Below are 20,626 nucleotides of genomic sequence, written 5' to 3'. Positions count from 1 at the left end.
GTGTGAGCTACAAAGGCACAGGAAACTTGGTCAAAGTTGAAGAAAATATGAATTCAGCATGTTATCAGCAAATACTGGAGGCAAATTTGCACTCATCAGCCTGGAAGCTGCACACGGGACGTACTTGGACGTTCCAACATGACAACGATCCAAAACACCAGGCCAAGTAAATCTGTCATTGGCTACAGCAGAACAAAGTGAAGGTTCTGGAGTGGCCATATCAGTCTCCTGACCTTAATATCATTGAGCCACTTTGGGGAGATCTCAAGCGTGCAGTTCATGCTAGAAAGCCCAGGAATTTACAGGAACTGGATGCTTTTTGTCAAGAAAAGTGGACAGCTTTACTATCTGAGAAAATAAAGAACCTCATCCACAACTACCACAAAAGATTTTAAGCTGTCATTGATATTAGTGGGGGAAATACACGGTATTGACCCCTTAGAGACAGAGCCAATTTGGTACTTAATGACCAGGTGAATTTTTACAATTCTGACCACTGTCACTTTATGTGGTTATAACTCTGGAAAGCTTCAACAGAGCCCACTGATTATGAGACTGTTTTTTCGTGACATATTGTACTTCATGTAAGTGGTAAAATTTCTTCGATATGACTTGCGTTTATAAAAAAAATAGAAATATGGCGAAAATGTTGAAAATTTTTCAATTTTCAAACTTTGAAATTTTATGCCCTTAAATCAGAGAGCTATTTCACATAAAATACTTAATAAGTAACATTTCCCACATGTCTACTTTACATCAGCACAATTTTGGAAACAATTTTTTTGTTAGAAAGTTATAAGGGTTAAAAGTTGACCAGCGATTTCTCATTTTTACAACACCACTTTTTTTTTAGGGACCACATCACATTTAAAGTCATTTTAAGATGTGTACATGAGAGAAAATACCCAAAAGTGACACCATTCTAAAAACTGCACTCCTCATTGTGCTCAAAACCACATTCAAGAAGTTTATTAACCCTTTACATGCTTCACAGGAACTGAAGCAATGTGGAAGGAAACAACGAACATTTAACTTTTTTTCACAAACATTTTATTTCAGAATCTATTTTTTTTATTTTCACAAGGTAAAAAGAGAAAATGAACCACAAAAGTTGTTGTGCAATTTCTCCTGAATACGCCGATACCCCATATGTGGGGGTAAACCACTGTTTAGGCACACGGCAGAGCTTGGAAGGGAAGGAGCGCCGTTTGACTTTTTCAATGCAGAATTGGCTGGAATTGAGATCGGACCCCATGTCGTGTTTGGAGAGCCCCTGATGTGCCTAAACAGTGAAAATCCCCCACAAGTGACACCATTTTGGAAACTAGACCCCCAAAGGAACTTATCTAGATGTGTGGTGAGCACTTTGAACCCCCAAGTGCTTCACCGAAGTTTATAATGTAGAGCCGTGAAAATAAAAAATCATATTTTTTTCACATGATCTTTTCGCACCAAAATTTTTATTTTCCCAAGGGTAACAGGAGAACTTAGACCCCAAAAGTTGTTGTGCAATTTGTCCTGAGTATGCTGATTCCCCATATGTTGGGGTAAACCACTGTTTGGGTGCATGGCAAGACCCAGAAGGGAGGGAGCGCCGCTTGACTTTTTGAATGCAAAATAGGCTGGAACCAATGGTGGCGTCATGTCGCATTTGGAGACCCCCTGATGTACCTAAACAGTGGAAACCCCTCAATTCTAACTCCAACCCTATCCCCAACACACCACTAACCCTAATCCCAACCCTAACCATAACCCTAACCACAAACCTAACCCTAACAAATCCCTAACCCTAATCCCAACCCTAACCATAATCTTAACCACAACTCTAACACCAACACACACCTAACCCTAACCACAAACCTAACCTCAACGCACCCCTAACTCTAATCCCAACCCTAACCATAACAGCCATTTTCTCTTGGAAGAAGACGCTGGCGGCCCGGGGTACATCCCGGGAGGATGGCAGGGACTCCAGAGGTATCAGGGGGATGATCAACTGATCGGGGGACCCTATTTCTCTCTCCTCTGATGTGCGATCACATCAGAGGAGAGAGAAATTAAATGGAAAATTTGACTTTTTGTGGTCGCTGTTACACCACTAATAACGGCGATCGCAACACCGGGGTCGGTAAAAACCGACCCAAATCATGATCTCTGGGGTCTCAGCTACCCCCGGCCAAGAAAGCAAAAATTCTGCCGAAGTATGTAAACTTTTGAGCACAACTGTAACTACTATAATACTACCCCCTATGTACAAGAATATAAGTACTACAATACTGTCCCCTATGTACAAGAATATAACTACTATAATACTGCCCCTACGTACAAGAATATAACCACTATAATACTGCTCCTATGTACAAGAATATAACTACTATAATACTGCCCCTACGTACAAGAATATAACCACTATAATACTGCTCCTATGTACAAGAATATAACTACTATAATACTGTCCCCTATCTACAAGAATATGACTACTATAATACTGCCCTCTATGTACAAGAATATAACTACTATAATACTGCCCCTATGTACAAGAACATAACTACTATAATACTGCCCCTGTGTACAAGAATATAACTACTGTAATAATGCCATCTATGTACAAGAATATAACTACTATAATACTGCCCCCTATGTACAAGAATATAACTACGATAATACTGCCCCTATGTACAAGAATATAACCACTATAATATTGCTCCCTATGTACAAGAATATAACTACTATAATACTGCCCCCTATGTACAAGAATATAACTACTATAATACTGCTCCCTATGTACAAGAATATAACCACTATAATATTGCTCCCTATGTACAAGAATATAACTACGATAATACTGCCCCTGTGTACAAGAATATAACTGCTATAATACTACCCCCCATGTACAAGAATATAACTACTATAATACTGCTCCTATGTACAAGAATATACAGTGCCTTGCGAAAGTATTCGGCTCCCTTGAACTTTTCAACCTTTTCCCACATATCATGCTTCAAACATAAAGATACCAAATGTACATTTTTGATGAAGAATCAACAAGTGGAACACAATAGTGAAGTTGAACGAAATTTATTGTTTTATTTTAATTTTTTGTGGAAATTCAAAAACTGAAAAGGGGGGCGTACAATATTATTCGGCCCCTTTAACTTAATACTTTGTTGCACCACCTTTTGCTGCGATTACAGCTGCAAGTCCCTTGGGGTATGCCTCTATCAGTTTTGTACATCGAGAGTCTGAAATTCTTGCCCATTCTTCCTTGGCAAACAACTCGAGCTCAGTGAGGTTTGATGGAGATCGTTTGTGAACAGCAGTTTTCTGCTCTTTCCACAGATTCTCAATTGAATTGAGGTCTGGACTTTGACTTGGCCATTCTAACACCTGGATACGTTTATTTGTGAACCATTCCATTGTAGATTTTGCTTTATGTTTGGGATCATTGTCTTGTTGGAAGACAAATCTCCATCCCAGTCTCAGGTCTTTTGCAGACTCCAACAGGTTTTCTTCAAGAATGGTCCTCTATTTGGCTCCATCCATCTTCCCATCAATTTTAACCATCTTCCCTGTCCCTGCTGAAGAAAAGCAGGCCCAAACCATGATGCTACCACCACCATGTTTGACAGTGGGGATGGTGTGTTCAGGGTGATGAGCTGTGTTGCCTTTACGCCAAACATATCATTTGGCATTGTTGCCAAAAAGTTTGATTTTGGTTTCATCTGACCGGAGCACCTTCTTCCACGTGTTTGGTGTGTCTCCCAAGTGGCTTGTTGCAAACTTTAAATGACACATTTTATGCATATCTTTGAGAAATGGCTTTCTTCTTGCCACTCTTCCATAAAGGCCAGATTTGTGCAGTGTACGACTGATTGTTGTCCTATGGACAGACTGTCCCACCTCAGCTGTAGATCTCTGCAGTTCATCCAGAGTGATCATGGGCCTCTTGGATGCATCTCTGATCAGTCTTCTCCTTGTCTGAGATGAAAGTTTAGAGGGACGGCCGGGTCTTGGTAGATTTGCAGTGGTATGATACTCCTTCCATTTCAATATGATCGCTTGCACAGTGCTCCTTGGGATGTTTAAAGTTTTGGAAATCATTTTGTATCCAAATCCGGCTTTAAACATCTCCACAACAGTATCACGGACCGGCCTGTTGTGTTCCTTGGTCTTCATGATGCTCTCTGTGCTTCAAACAGAACCCTGAGACTATCACAGAGCAGGTGCATTTATACGGAAACTTAATTACACACAGGTGGATTATATTTATCATCATTAGGCATTTAGGACAACATTGGATCATTCAGAGATCCACAATGAACTTCTGGAGTGAGTTTGCTGCACTGAAAGTAAAGGGGCTGAATAATATTGCACGCCCCACTTTTCAGTTTTTGAATTTCCACAAAAATGTAATATAACTAATAAATTTCATTCAACTTCACAATTGTGTTCCACTTGTTGTTGATTCTTCACCAAAAATTTACATTTGGTATCTTTATGTTTGAAGCATGATATGTGGGAAAAGGTTGAAAAGTTCCAGGGGGCCGAATACTTTCGCAAGGCACTGTAACTACTCTAATCCTGCTCCTATGTAAAAGAATATAACTACTATAAACCTGCCCCATGTACAAGAATATAAATACTATAATACTGCCCCCTATGTATAAGAATATATTCACCGACAGGATAAGTGATTAACATTGACCTCATAGCATTTTCAGTCATCTTTCTTTTGGCAGAAAGTTAACAATCAGTTCTTGAAGATGATATTTTGGAAGCAGGAAGAATTGTATTAAATATGAATTTAAAATGCCAACAACCAATGGCACACCAAAAAAGAAAAACACACCGTGAAAAACTGGGGTGGGGGAAGAGAATTCCTCTCTGGCTCATCAGGAGGCCCGATTTCTTATCATGTTTCTCAATAGGTTATGATAGAATTCTATCATAACCTATTGAGAAACATGATAAGAAATCGGGCCTCCTGATGAGCCAGAGAGGCGAAACGCGTTGAGGCTAAGTAGACAGAAGGCGGGCGGCATTGCACCTGAACGATGAGTATCAAAATATATATGGATTGATATGCTCTAGCTCTAGCAATATGTGGCGCATGTAAAACCTATCAAATGATTCTGGAACGTATTGTTCACCATTTTATGTGCTCATAATTGCATCTATTGAGTGAAACCTTTGTTATTGGAACTGAGACTAATGATACTGGGGTTATCACATTAGGCATCTTATGCCAAAGGGTTAAAACCTATTATATGACTCTAGAAAGTTTTGTTCACCACTTTATGTGCTCATAATTACATTTAGTGGGGGAAACATTTGTCATTGCATTGGAGCTGGGGCCAATGATATTGTGGTGATCCATTTTAGGCAATTCATATGCCACAGATTATCTATAATCAGGGCTATCTTGCAAATTCTGCCACTAAACGCCTTAAATACATGTTTTCTTTTTGTTTTTAAATATGCACAGTGTGGGGTCTAGGTCTCCCTAGGTATAGGTCTGATCTATGTATAGCTAATAGGGGTACCTTCAGTGCAATTGTGTTTAGGTAGAGGGACCTTGAGGGTCGATCAGGGTCAAACCAGGGACCCCGGGGCCAGCCATCGCGGAGCGGGGGCGCCATAACGCTTCCCCTAGGGTGCCAACCCCGCGCAGATAGGCAGCTTTGCAGCATAGACATACAGTTAGGTCCATATATATTTGGACAGAGACAACATTTTTCTCATTTTGGTAATAGACATTACCACAATTTAATTTTAAACAAAACAATTCAGATGCAGTTGAAGTTCAGACTTTTAGCTTTCATTTGAGGGTATCCATATTAAAATTGGATGAAGAGTTTAGGAGTTTCAGCTCCTTAACCTGTGCCACCCTGTTTTTTAAAGGGACCAAAAGTAATTGGACAATTGACTCCAAGGCTATTTCATGGACAGGTGTGGGCAATCCCTTCATTATGTCATTCTCAACTAAGCAGATAAAAGGCCTGGAGTTGATTTGAGGTGTGGTGCTTGCATTTGGAAGGTTTTCCTATGAAGTAAACATGCGGTCAAAAGTGCTCTCCATGAAGGTGAAACAAGCCATTCTTAAGCTGTGAAAACAGAGAAAAAACCCATCCGAGAAATTGCTACAATATTAGGAGTGGCAAAATCTACAGTTTGGTACATCCTGAGAAAGAAAGAAAGCACTGGTGAACTCATCAATGCAAAAAGTCCTGGGCGCCCACGGAAGACAACAGTGGTGGGTGATCGCAGAATAATCTCCATGGTGAAGAGAAACCCCTTCACAACAGCCAACCAAGTGACCAACACTCTCCCGGAGGTCGGCGTATCAATATCCAAATCTATCATAAAGAGAAGACTGCATGAAAGTAAATACAGAGGGTTCACTGCACGGTGCAAGCCACTCATAAGTGTCAAGAATAAAAAGGCTAGACTGGACTTTGCTAAAAAACATCTAAAAAAGCCAGCACAGTTCAGGAAGAACATTCTTTGGACAGATGAAACCAAGATCAACCTCTACCAGAATGATGGAAAGAGAAAAGTATGGCGAGGGCTTGGTACAGCTCATGATCCAAAGCATACCACATCATCTGTAAAACACGGCGGAGGCGGTGTGATGGCTTGGGCATGCATGGCTGCCAGTGGTACTGGGTCACTAGTATTTATTGATGGATGTGACACAGGACAGAAACATCTGAATGAATTCTGAGGTATTCAGAGCCATACTGTGTGCTCAGATCCAGCCAAATGCAGCAAAACTGATTGGTCGTCGTTTCATACTACAGATGGACAATGACCCAAAACATGAAGCCAAAGCAACCCAGGAGTCTATTAAAGCAAAGAAGTGGAATATTCTTGAATGGCCAAGTCAGTCACCTGATCTCAACCCAATTGAGCATGCATTTCACTTGTTAAAGACTAAACTTCAGACAGAAAGGCCCACAAACAAACAGCAACTGAAAACCACCGCAGTGAAGGACTGGCAGAGCAACAAAAAGGAGGAAACACAGCGTCTGGTGATGTCCATGAGTTCAAGACTTCAGGCAGTCATTGCCAACAAAGGATTTTCAACCAAGTACTAGAAATTAACATTTTATTTAAAATTATTGAATCTGTCCAATTACTTTTGGTCCCTTTAAAAACAGGGTGGCACATGTTAAGGAGCTGAAACTCCTAAACCCTTCATCCAATTTTAATGTGGATACCCTCAAATGAAAGCTGAAAGTCTGAACTTCAACTGCATCTGAATTGTTTTGTTTAAAATTCATTGTGGTAATGTCTATAACCAAAATGAGAAAAATGTTGTCTCCGTCCAAATATATATGGACCTAACTGTATACTAGGGTATGACTCTTCCCCCAGCCCAGTTTTTCACGGTGTGTTTTTCTTTTTTGGTGTGCCATTGGTTGTTGGCATTTTAAATTCATATTTAATAAAATTGTATTTTAGGGTACTATATGATTACATAAGCAGGAACAATTGGCAAACTCAAAGGGAATCTGTCTGCAGGTTTTTGCTATGTAATCTGACAGCAGCATGAAGTAGTAACAGAGCGCCTGATTCCAGCGATGTGTCACTTACTGTGTGCAGCGGTTATGATAAAATCACAGTTTTCACTGCTCAAACAAATCAACAAAACTGCAGTCAAAAAAGTCCAAATATATAAGAAAAGTAGAAAAAACTTTATTGACAATGATAACAGGTAAATAAATAGCAGATAGGAACAATCCCCGTGCCACCCATAGCACGTACAGAAATAGGGCAGGGATAGGTACCTTATAGTGCAAACCAAATACACGGAATGACCCTACATAGAATGCAAAAATATATAAAAGGGGCCAGTTCATATGTCTGCGTATATAGATCCATACTCAAAGCACATGTAAGCAGTAAGAACAGGCCCACAAATAATATACATACCGGTCAGCCGTAGAGAATAAAGATGTGGAATATGCAGGTACCCCACCCCCGTCCACCCCGACGCGCGTTTCGGCGAATGCTTTTCTCAAGGGGTATGTGGATACGGTACTGGGTCCATTATATATACTAGCAATTGAATAGGGCTTAAATCAGTTGTGTCCGCCCCCCAGAGTACCTCAATTACAGGTCCACGGCTCACATGGTCGTCAGACACGGGAAGCACACGGGCCCCATGTGTTCCAGATGAGGCGACACCTCGATGCATAACACCGGAAATGAGGCTCCGAGGGCATGATGCAAGCAAACGCTGGCTGGACATGCGCAGTTGGTACCATGCGGCCATCTTATTGAAGGCCATAGCTAGATAACACTGCGCGGCCATCTTGGTTAAGCTAGGCATGCGCAGAACGTGCCGCTCAGCCATATTAGTGGAGGCCCAGATAAACTAACACCATACAGCCATCTTGGTGTGGCTTAACATGTATATACCATACCGCACAGCCGTCATGTTAAAGGCTGAATTGGTACTGCATGGTCATTTATAAATAATACGGCCTGCATATAATATGCCTTTTGACCCTAAATAGAGGGGCCATAGCACCATATGGCCACTACAATAATGGCTATTGCCAACAGCACGGCGCAAACATAATGCAGACATAGTATAAAGGGCACATCCATCCGTTCCATGCAAATAATAAAACATCCACCAACACATATGGTAGAATACACAGGGAACGGATAAGGAAGTGTCCATACCCTGCTGCAGATCTAGCAGAGCTCAATTGTTGAGCTGTGTATAACCCCGCCCACACTACTAATTGGCAGCTTTCTGTGCACATTGTATAGTGACAGAGAGCTGCTAATGAGTGCTGCTGCTGTGGTTGGACAAGGAGGTATGAGGTCAGTTGTTCTTTAGTGATAATCTCCGGCTAATAAAACACAGATTGTGTTGAAACAGCAAAACACAGCCCAGTAAGTGACACATCCCTGTAATCAGGGTCTCTGCTCCTTCATTGTTCTGCTCTCAGATTACACGGCTAAAACATGGTGACAGATTCTTTTTAAAGAGCTTCCGAGAGGAATTAAGTTTATTTTCTCCCACTAGCCGCACTTTCAGTCTGATCCATGGGGACTACAAGTCACAGGACAGGATCTGCTGCTAACATCTTGGTGCCATAAACCACAGGAGACCTCCCAGGATTATTGTGAAGTCAGATGGGTTAGACTCGCTTTTCTAAGAGTTTGAGGGACCGACACAATATTGTAGATTTGGTTTTAATGTTCTGGTTGATCAGCCTTGGAAAGGGAAGTGGTTGTTCTCAGATGTGTCCGCACTCTCGAGCACAGGTGAACGATCTCCTGGATATTCTGTATGGGATGTGTTTGTTGAGCTCCTTCACATAGTTGTTGTGTAGTGTCTCCATGTTCCCTGCCCTGTGAAGGAGAAAACAGTCCGATTTAGTCATTTTTAGTTAAGAGGGAACAAGCTTTTGATCATTTTTGTCTGGCAGCCAAACACTTGACTTTCCAGTCAGAGAGAGAAAAAAAAACAACAGATGACAGCATTTTATTTTCAGCTCCTATTACCTCTTTATTATATGTTACCATCCAGCCTCAAACACAAACCAGCTGTGTCCTCCTCTCATTTAGTAAATGTAGCCTGGAATCCCAGATACTGTACCGCGGGGTGCTGCAAACATACCAGGCCAGCAGAAGCCCTTCCTGATACAAGCTGCAGCCCCCATTAGGCCATGGAACGGGTTCAACATGACCCTGCTGATTGTGGCTGCTTTTATGTTGTCTAGAGGAATTCTTCCCCTCTGTTATCACACAGCAGTTTACACTGATTAAAGGACCATGCCGAAAACGACAAAAAGAGATATTCTGCAGTCATGATTATTCTATTAAAGAGGAACGTCACTCCAAAGTCGAGGGCAGAATTTCTTTTAGGCCAGGATCATACCATTTTTCTCTCATCCGATTAAATCGGTCCAATTTTGAGTGTGATCTGATTTTTTTCAGAGGTAGAGGGGAAAAAAGTTTCTCCACCTTCTCCATTTAGTCTGTCCGTGAAAATCAGACTGCTCTCTGATGTCATCTGAGTGCAGTCCAATGTTTTCCACAGATGCATAGACTTGAATGACCGAGTGCAATCCGATTATCGTGGCCAAATAGTGCATGCTGCGTTTTTTGTTTTTTTTTCTTTAATCACTCGCTCCAAGGAAAAAATCAGACATGTGCACGGCCTCATTGTCTAAGGGGTTACAAAAACTAATGTATGCCCTCCATCCCTTTAAGCACGTCCCGGTTAAAGCTGGTACTAAATGCTGTATGTTCAATGTGTATATACCTACTGTTGTGTTTTGTAACACTGTTATGTTCTTCATGCTACCATTTGTGTATTGAATATAGGGAAAGCGTAGTAATAGGGTTAGCCACTATTATGGCACACTGAGATTAGAGATAGGAACTCAGGAACAGTCAGGCCAGGATCAGACATGTGAGAAATACGGCCGAGTCTCGCATGTTAATTCCCGGCATTGCCGCTGTCACTGAGGAGCAGAGTGTGCAGCCGCATAGCAATACCTGCAGCCGCACGCTCCGTTCCTAAGTGACAGCGGCAATGCCGGGTATTAACATGCAAGACTCTGCCGTATTTCTTGCATGTGTGATCCCGGCCTAAGGGCTCCTTCTCACTTGTGCGAGACTCAGATGAGTCTCGCACGGCAATACCCCGGCGCTGCTGCCGGCACAGAGGAGCGGAGTGTGTGGCTGCATGTGTTCCTATGCGGCCGCACGCCCCGATCTGAGTGCCGGATGCAGAGCCGGGTTTTAACCATGCGAGACTCATCCGAGTTGCTCACAAGTGAGAAGGAGCCCTAACAGTTAATATAGGATGGGCCACTGTGGGATAAGATAGGCTACGTTCACACTAGCGTTGTGCGCCGCTGCGTCGGCGACGCAACGCACAACGCACGCAAAAACGCGGCAAAACGCACGCAAAAACGCTGCGTTTTGCGACGCATGCGTCGGTTTTTGCCGAAAATCGGACGCAAGAAAAATGCAACTTGTTGCGTTTTCTTGGTCCGACGCTTGCGGCAAAAAAGACGCATGTGTGGCACAACGCAACAAAAAAAAACGCATGCGTCCCCCATGTTAAGTATAGGGGGCGCATGACGCATGCGTCGCCGCTGCGTCGCCGACGCAAACCCGACGCACATTAGCTTAACGCTAATGTGAACGTAGCCTTAGTGAGTAGTGATGAGTGAATATACTCGTTAATCGAGATTTCCCGAGCATGCTCGGGTGTCCTCCGAGTATTTTTTTAGTGCTCGGAGATTTAGTTTTCATCGCCTCAGCTGAATGATTTACAGCTATTAGCTAGGCTAAGTACATGTGGGGGTTGCCTGGTTGCTAGGCAACCCCCACATGTACTTATGCTGGCTAACAGATGTAAATCATTCAGCTGCGGCAAGAAAAAATACTCAGAGGACCCCTGAGCATGCTCGAGAAATCTCGAGTAACGAGTATATGCGCTCATCACTAATAGTGAGCATTTCCTGTATTGAGGGAGCGTAGCCTGAAAGCTTAGACAGGCCAGGAAGCTCAGAGAGCCCAGGCAGTCCCGTAGGGCTCTAGAGCCCGGGGCAACACAGTGGGCCCCGCAACATTAACAAGCTAAGAGCCCAGCCATCCAGGGTCAGTGGGCCAGAAGTGCAGCAGTGACAGCAGCAGTGCAAGAAGCAGTGACAGCAGCAGTGCAAGAAGCAGTGACAACAATAGTGAGAGCAGGAGCTACATTAAAAGTCACAGCAGGAGAGTACCGCAGATTGCTCCGAAATTGTGGCAGCTAGCTACTTGGGCTGATGCCCTTATGTCTGGTGCGAAACAGACAAGGGAAATCCTAAAGGTAGTCAGGCTGGACAGGGAGGATGTTGCGATACAGAGTGGGACGGGACGTCCCGGGAACACATTGAAAAGCACAGGGAAAGCGAAGGACGTGCTGTGTGGAACCTAACGTTGATGCTGTAACTGAAAAGGCAAAGGAAATATGCTGTGTAGAAGCTAATGTTGATGCTACTAAAGACATGGATGTGCTGAGAGAAGAAACCAGTAAAGTTATCTATTTTAAGCTGAACGTGAACTCTGTCTCTATTTGTGCAACAACACCAGCAGCAGAACTTCGGCCGCTCAGACACTCAGATGGGACCATGACGGTGCAGATGATGTAGCTGAAGGTACTGTATACTAAAAAGGGACATTGTTTTCATGTGACGGGAGACAGATATTCTCAGCCATGTCTATGGCCTTGGCGCTCCCTCACAATTGAATAACATGGGGACAAGTGCTATACGTCAAGACGACAGTCTGCACTTTGAAGTAATGGCCATTGGAGCACCCACTTTAGTTGTTCACTGCAGTAAACATTGCCAATCACATCATTTCTATCAACTATGCACTAAAGGACTTCCATAAAAAATGCCAATGACGGCACTTCCATTAACTGTGCTGGTTCTTCCATAATTCTTCGATAGGACTTCCATACACAGTGAGAGACTATGTTTGCTGCATCCAAAACGCTAGCTTCTATTGAACGCAGGTAAATCCCCATGTGTTCACTGAATCGCATGGATTTACTGCATTCAATACATTCTATGAATTAAATGTCTGTTGCGGAGACTCTAGTTTGTGCAAGAAAAATGTGCTGCGGTCTTGAAAGACGTGCCACATGTCAGTATCCACCGTTGATCAGCAGGTGACTATGCACGCATAGTGAACATGGGATTTCTAGGAATCCTATCCACTATACTGTAACATCTGGCCGCTGTGGGTTTGATGATGCATAAATACGCAGCGTCAAACCTGCCGCAATTCCTGATCGTGCGCACTTACCCTTACTTTCAAAATCTCTAGGACTGTGAGCCTCCATTACAGTATGCTCTCCCACCTAGTAATACTGTATGTTCAGGGGTGTAACTACAGGTCCTTCTCAAAAAATTAGCATATAGTGTTACATTTCATTATTTACCATAATGTAATGATTACAATTAAACTTTCATATACTATAGATTCATTATCCACCAACTGAAATTTGTCAGGTCTTTTATTGTTTTAATACTGATGATTTTGGCATACAACTCCTGATAACCCAAAAAACCTGTCTCAATAAATTAGCATATTTCACCCGACCAATCAAATAAAAGTGTTTTTTAATACCAAACAAAAAAACCATCAAATAATAATGTTCAGTTATGCACTCAATACTTGGTCGGGAATCCTTTGGCAGAAATGACTGCTTCAATGCGGCGTGGCATGGAGGCAATCAGCCTGTGACACTGCTGAGATGTTATGGAGGCCCAGGATGCTTCAATAGCGGCCTTAAGCTCATCCAGAGTGTTGGGTCTTGCGTCTCTCAACTTTCTCTTCACAATATCCCACAGATTCTCTATGGGGTTCAGGTCAGGAGAGTTGGCAGGCCAATTGAGCACAGTAATACCATGGTCAGTAAACCATTTACCAGTGGTTTTGGCACTGTGAGCAGGTGCCAGGTCGTGCTGAAAAATTAAATCTTCATCTCCATAAAGCATTTCAGCCGAGGGAAGCATGAAGTGCTCCAAAATCTCCTGATAGCTAGCTGCATTGACCCTGCCCTTGATGAAACACAGTGGACCAACACCAGCAGCTGACATGGCACCCCACACCATCACTGACTGTGGGTACTTGACACTGGACTTCAGGCATTTTGGCATTTGCTTCTCCCCAGTCTTCCTCCAGACTCTGGCACCTTGATTTCCGAATGACATGCAAAATTTGCTTTCATCAGAAAAAAGTACTTGGGACCACTTAGCAACAGTCCAGTGCTGCTTCTCTGTAGCCCAGGTCAGGCGCTTCTGCCGCTGTTTATGGTTCAAAAGTGGCTTTACCTGGGGAATGCGGCACCTGTAGCCCATTTCCTGCACACGCCTGTGCACGGTGGCTCTGGATGTTTCCACACCAGCCTCAGTCCACTGCTTCCTCAGGTTCCCCAAGGTCTGGAATCGGTCCTTCTCCACAATCTTCCTCAGGGTCCGGTCACCTCTTCTCGTTGTACAGCGTTTTCTGCCACATTGTTTCCTTCCAACAGACTTACCATTGAGGTGCCTTGATACAGCACTCTGGGAACAGCCTATTTGTTGAGAAATTTCTTTCTGGGTCTTACCCTCTTGCTTGAGGGTGTCAATGATGGCCTTCTTGACATCTGTCAGGTCGCTAGTCTTACCCATGATGGGGGTTTTGAGTAATGAACCAGGCAGGGAGTTTTTAAAAGCCTCAGGTATCTTTTGCATGTGTTTAGAGTTAATTAGTTGATTCAGAAGATTAGGGTAATAGGTCATTTAGAGAACCTTTTCTTGATATGCTAATTTATTGAGACAGGTTTTTTGGGTTATCAGGAGTTGTATGCCAAAATCATCAGTATTAAAACAATAAAAGACCTGACAAATTTCAGTTGGTGGATAATTAATCTATAATATATGAAAGTTTAATTGTAATCATTACATTATGGTAAATAATGAAATTTAACACTATATGCTAATTTTTTGAGAAGGACCTGTATAATAGGTGCACCCAGACCCTGGAGCCTAAGGGGTCCTATTGGCCCATATTAGAAGATTAGTATTTCAGAGCCGTGAAAGTTAAGGACCCTGTTGGAGATTTTGCATTGGGCCATCGGGCACCAAGTTACGCCACTGAATATGTTCTATCACCTATAGCACTTTGGTTCTTGGAGATAGTGACTCAGGGGCGGACTTACCATCGGCGCAACCTGTGTAACCGCATAGGGACCCAAGAGGTATGGGAGCCACTACCATCTCCAAAGCAGGTGAATTGCGCATTAAGAGGAGCTGCACAGGGCCCATATACTGTTCTTGCACAAGGGCCTTCTCCTGTTTTTGTCGGCTCCTGCACTAACTACTGGTGTTTGCTGCTATATACTGTCCTAAAACTCTATACACCGTCTTCAACAAACCCCAAATAAGAGCCGAATGGAAACTTTCAGTCAGTCAGTCTTTGTTCACGTCCAGGTCCAGACAACTCATGCTGCAGATTTATTCTTACCTAACAGGGAGCGTTACCCATCTTTTTCTTTTTTTTTACTGCAGCACAATGTTACATTACAAGTAGAAAGTGAAATGTTCAACCCCATAAAGGAAGTCTGCATCACTTATAACGTGCATGTCGAATTGGTAATTGCTGCATTTGCTTTTCAGATGGGAAAGATTACCCCCAGATCCTGCAGAGTAACTGCTCGCCTCTGAAATAAAAGCAAAAGGCCAATTAGAAATTAAAGAGGTCAGAGGCCGAGGGCAGTTTAAGAAACAGAAGCCCGAGTGGGTGAATTAATCTAGCGCAAGTCATTTCAACAAAACGGCCAATAGCTTTTAGAACACTGAGCTAAGGAGGCAGGTTCGCGAAGATTGAGTATATTATCTGGAGAAGGGAGAAATGAGTCCTTTCCGTAAAGATGCAAGTATGGTGAGGAGACGGACATATTTTTTTCAGTAGGAAAGCTGTGCAAGTCATTGCTGCAGGACTTTGTATCACTCTGCAAAAAGAAAGAATCGGAAAATCAGCTGCACAAATCTTTCACCTGTCCCAGTAGTCTGCAACATTTGACATGCACCGATACTTTGTATAAGGCCAGTCTCACACGTCCAGATAATTCCAGTACTGGAAAAATTGGTACCGGAGTTATCCGTGTCCGTGTGTCCGTGAGCTCACATGGCACATCAGTGTGGCACACGTGCGGCAGCCGTGTGCCGCCCGTGTGCCGACTGTGTACCACACGGACCATGCAGGAGACAGCGCTACAGTAAGCGCTGTCCCCAGCGTGGTGCTGAAGCCGCCATTCATCCCTTCTCTCCAGCAGCGTTCGCTGGAGAGAAGGAATGAAAAATCAATGTTTTTTTTATTATTTTTGTCTTTAAAATCAAGTTCCTTGTCACCTCCCCCTCCCCCCGCCGGCATTAAAATACTCACCCAGCTCCCTCGATGCTTCCTCACGTGACCGCTCATACAGGACAAGCTGCGGCACTGAGAAGAAGCATCGAGGGAGCTGGGTGAGTATTTTATTTCCAGCGGGCGGGCGCACAGGGGGTGGGAGGGGGGAGGTTGCCGGGAACTTGATTTTAACCACAAAAAAATAAAAAAACAATGATTTTTCATTCCTTCTCTCTAGCGAATGCTGCTGGGAAGAAGGAATGAATTCCGGCTTCAGCACCCAAAGCAGGGGACAGCGCTTACTGTAGCGCTGTCTCCTGCACAGTCCGTGTGGTACTTAGTCGGCACACGGACGGCACACGGACAGCATCCATGTGCGGTACGTGTTTACACGGACCCATTGACTTTAATGGGTCCGTGTGATCCGTGCGCTCCCACGAACACTGACATGTCTCCGTGTTTTTCAAACGGACACACGGTCCATGAAAACACGCTGACATGTGCAGAGACACATTTATTTTACTGTGTCTACGTGAGTCAGTGTCTCCGGTACGTGAGAAAACTGTCACCACACGTACCGGAGCCACTGACGTGTAAAACAGGCCTAAGGCTGCCCCGTCACACTATCAGTATTTGGTCAGTATTTTACCTCAGTATTTGGAAGCCAAAACCAGGAGTGGGTGATAAATGCAGAAGTGGTGCATATGTTTCTATTATACTTTTCCTCTGATTGTTCCACTCCTGGTTTTGGCTTACAAATACTGAGGTAAAGTACTGACCAAATACTGATAGTGTGACGGCAGCCTTAGGCTGCTTTCACACTAGCGTCGGTACGGGCCCGTCGCAGTGCGTCGGGCCGACGTACCGACGCATGCTGTGAAAGAAAAGCACAATGGGAGCAGTCTTATGATGCTTCCGCTGCCCCATTGTAAGGTCCGGGGAGGAGGGGGCGGAGTTTCAACCGCACATGCGCAGTCGAAAATGGCGGACTAGATGCACAAAAAAAGTTACATGTAACTTTTTTTGTGGTGGCGGTGCGCCAAAACACGACGTAACCATCGCACGACGGTTGCAACGTGTGGCGATACGTCGCAATGCGTCGGTAATGTAAGTCTATGGGGAAAAAACGCATCCTGCAGACAACTTTGCAGGATGCGTTTTTTCTCCTAAACGACGCATTGCGACGTCCGCCGAAAAACGCTAGTGTGAAAGTAGCCGTAGGCTTACATTACCGACACATTGCGACGTACCAACGCTAGTGTGAAAGCAGCCTAAGGGCTCGTGCCCACGACCGATTTTCTCATGCAATTTGTGGTTTTCACAGATAGCGCTCATACCTATCATATTCTGTAGGGTTGTGCACATGTCCATTTTTTTTTTCTGCAGAAAAAAATCGACATGTATAATTTTGATTTTAAGTGTCAGATCAATATCAGCAACGCAAATCTATGGGCTCATGAAAAAAAAAAAATCCACACTCGGATGTCTGATTTTTTTAAACATATATATATATATAGCATTAGGCTATGTTCCCAAGATGAGTATTTTGTGCATTTTTTTTTCTTTTTTTTTTAAATGCCATGTTCTAAATAAAACTAATTTGTTTCGGAAACTTCCTGTTTGCTGAGCTTTACTAAAACTTAACAAAGTCATGTGCAGATGACATGTGTTTTTAAGGCTTTTACACTGCGTAAATGAGATAAAACTGCATATGCAATTTTTATCTGCAATTTTTCCCAATCTTATTCAAGGCTATGGGCAAAATCTGCAAATGAAATGCATGTTTACTGCAAGAGAGATTGTCAAGTTTCAAAATCACACCGCCAAAAAAAAATAATGCACAGTGGTCATGAGACTTATATAAATACCATACTGTACATCTTACTGTAATATGCTGCATGTATGGTGTACAGACATAAGCAGCAAAAAAAATGCACCAAATAATTACAGTGCAAACTTAGTCTAAGGGTAGTTTCAGATTGCCGTAGATGCTCTCATCTGAGAGAACTGGACCGATTATGCAAATAACACTCTGATCTAGCTCTGATCTGAGTGTGAGCACAGTGTGAGACAATTCTCTCGAATGAGGAGAAGATGGAGAAAAAATTGTCTCCATCTTCTCCACTGTGTCTGTGCATGGAAATCAGACCGCACTCAGATGCCATCCGACTGCAGTTCGATAGTTTCCACAAACTCATTGTCTTGCATTATCAGAATATCAGAACAAACTCTGGCATGCAACTATTTTTTTTTCCTTGGGCAGATTCTGTCCGCCCTTAGCAACACTCCCAGCTGTAAGGCCGGGGTCACATTAGCATGTAGCATTCAATGCAAGATGCTAATGACACTCATCTCAAACTTTGCTGCTAGCGAGAGCCGAGACTCATGCTATGGTCATCCAAACCTTCCACATGCGAGAATCGGATCACAGGTGAGGAGGAGAAGAGATTAATATCAGATGTGCACTTGGATGACATCTAAAGGTACCGTCACACTAAGCGACGCTGCAGCGATAGCGACAACGATGCCGATCGCTGCAGCGTCGCTGTTTGATCGCTGGAGAGCTGTCACACAGACCGCTCTCCAGCGACCAACGATGCCGAGGTCCCCGGGTAACCAGGGTAAACATCGGGTTGCTAAGCGCAGGGCCGCGCTTAGTAACCCGATGTTTACCCTGGTTACCAGAGTAAAATGTAAAAAAAACAAACAGTACATACTTACATGCGTCCCCCGGCGTTCACTTCCTGCAATGACTGAGCGCCGGCAGTAGCAGGGCACAGCGGTGACGTCACCGCTGTGCTGTGATTTCACTTTCACTTTGCGGCGCTCAGTCAGTGTGGGAAGCGGACGCCGGGGGACGCATGTGAGTATGTACTGTTTGTTTTTTTTACATTTTACGCTGGTAACCAGGGTAAACATCGGGTTACTAAGCGCGGCCCTGCGCTTAGTAACCCGATGTTTACCCTGGTTACCAGTGTAAAATATCGCTGGTATCGTTGCTTTTGCTGTCAAACACAACGATACACGGCGATCGGACGACCAAATAAAGTTCTGAACTTTATTCAGCGACCAGCGACATCACAGCAGGATCCTGATCGCTGCTGCGTGTCAAACTAAACGATATCGCTAGCCAGGACGCTGCAACGTCACGGATCGCTAGCGATATCGTTTAGTGTGACGGTACCTTAAGTGCAGTCCGAAGTTTTGCACGCACCCATTGGCTTGTATGGGTGCACGCTGTACGAGATGCGCTGCCAATCGCAGCATGCTGTGATCTTTTTCTCATGCCAAATCGTCATGTGAAAAAAACTCGCAGATCTGCCCTGCCTCATTGAATAACCCTCATTGCCCTGCCTCATTGAAAGATTTTCTCACATTGCTCTCCTTCGTATTATACGCCAGTGTGAGCCCTGAAGGGAATTGGAGCTGTAGCGCCCCCACTGCCGCAGGGCCGAGGGGTACCCGGTACCGGGCCTGTGAGTCTCTGCTCTGGGGTTGTCACGGTGACTAGGCCCCGGTCCGTGACCCTGCCGAGGGGCGTACAGTGATAGATACGATATGGATGATGGTGGTGATGCTGTAGTAGTGTGGTGCAGAAAATAACGAGGACACCAGGTTGCAGTCTCTTTACCTCTTTACTGAAGATTTCTGGGTCCTCAGTCCAGAACACGGTTCACCAGGCGGCGCAAGTCCGGCCGGTCCAATGGCACCTCCAGAGTTCTCTTCACAGGTGGAAATCGGTGCCTTCCTTCTAGCGCTAGGTGTTGTGGTCCTTCCCTGCTGTGCTTACAGAAAGTCCCCACAACTGTTGTGTCTGTTTCTTAAGTTCCCTCACAACTCGATTAGATGATGTTCTGCTAATCCTCTGTCCCTCCCTGGTGTTCTGGTTGGGACGGCACCCGTTTGACGGGTAGGCTCGGAGCTCTTCCGGGACCCTAGAGTCGCCCCTCTCCACAAGTTGCCCCCCAAGACTGCATAGGTGATTAAAGTTAGACAGCCCGCCTTAGACTGACTGTCCTGCCGCTGTTTGGAGTATTGCTTGAAGCTGAATGTTATGATACTCCCTCGGCGTTCCGGCCACCGGTAGTGCGCCTCAGTAGAATGTTGCTTCGGTCTTACAGCACGACTCCTACTGGTATTTCTCCTTTTGCGTGATCTTGTTTCTCACTCAGCACAATCTATCTCGCTTCTAATCCTTCCTTGGGCACCGCCGCTATGCTGAGCAGGCACGGTCCTGTTACGTTCGTTCAAGTTGCCAAGCCTCTGTCAGGATCCCACCCCTGACAGAGACCCTATTGTATCTTCCCCCACAACACCCTCTGCCACAAGGTGTTGCCTGGTTCCAACCCAGTCAGCTTTCTCATCTAACTTCCTGCCTGACCCCCAGTTTACCCACTATGGTGGGGAGTGGCCTAGTGAATAGAACCCTTAGCTCCCCCCGGAGGCCCGACTGTGAAATGTATTGGTGTCTGTGATACCTGATCCGATGAACTCCTTCAGTGCCATCAGACGCACCATAGCTCCCCATAGTGGCGGAGCCACAGTACTGCAACGACCAGGACTCTGGGGCGCTGCACTCCCCCCTGGTTAAACACAGTACTCCGGGACTGAGAAGAAAACAACAATACAAGTTAGCAAAAAGACATACAGTTTTGTTGAGTGCAAAAACAATAAGTATACTTAAACAGAGCTTCCCTTTATGGGAGGT

At 44.3% G+C, this 20,626-nt stretch overlaps 1 protein-coding gene across 5 annotated transcripts in view; it reads left to right on the top strand.

Annotated features, from left to right (window-relative positions):
• Positions 1-20,626, top strand: part of SPO11 (SPO11 initiator of meiotic double strand breaks) — a 137,623-nt gene that overhangs the window by 30,514 nt on the left and 86,483 nt on the right. Inside the window, exon 1 of one of the 5 annotated variants that reach the window (XM_077253143.1) lies at positions 12,164-12,176. The exons of the other annotated variants lie outside the window; for them this stretch is intronic. The gene's annotated coding sequence lies outside the window, so the exon portion shown is untranslated. Of the gene's footprint in view, positions 1-12,163; positions 12,177-20,626 lie in introns of those variants that run through there. 5 annotated transcript variants of the gene reach the window in all.

The sequence above is a fragment of the Ranitomeya variabilis genome, chromosome 4, assembly GCF_051348905.1.
Source record: "Ranitomeya variabilis isolate aRanVar5 chromosome 4, aRanVar5.hap1, whole genome shotgun sequence".
Classification (NCBI taxonomy): Eukaryota; Metazoa; Chordata; class Amphibia; order Anura; family Dendrobatidae; genus Ranitomeya; species Ranitomeya variabilis.
Note: the sequence above shows the minus strand (reverse complement) of the source record. Positions and strands in the feature narration are given on the sequence as shown.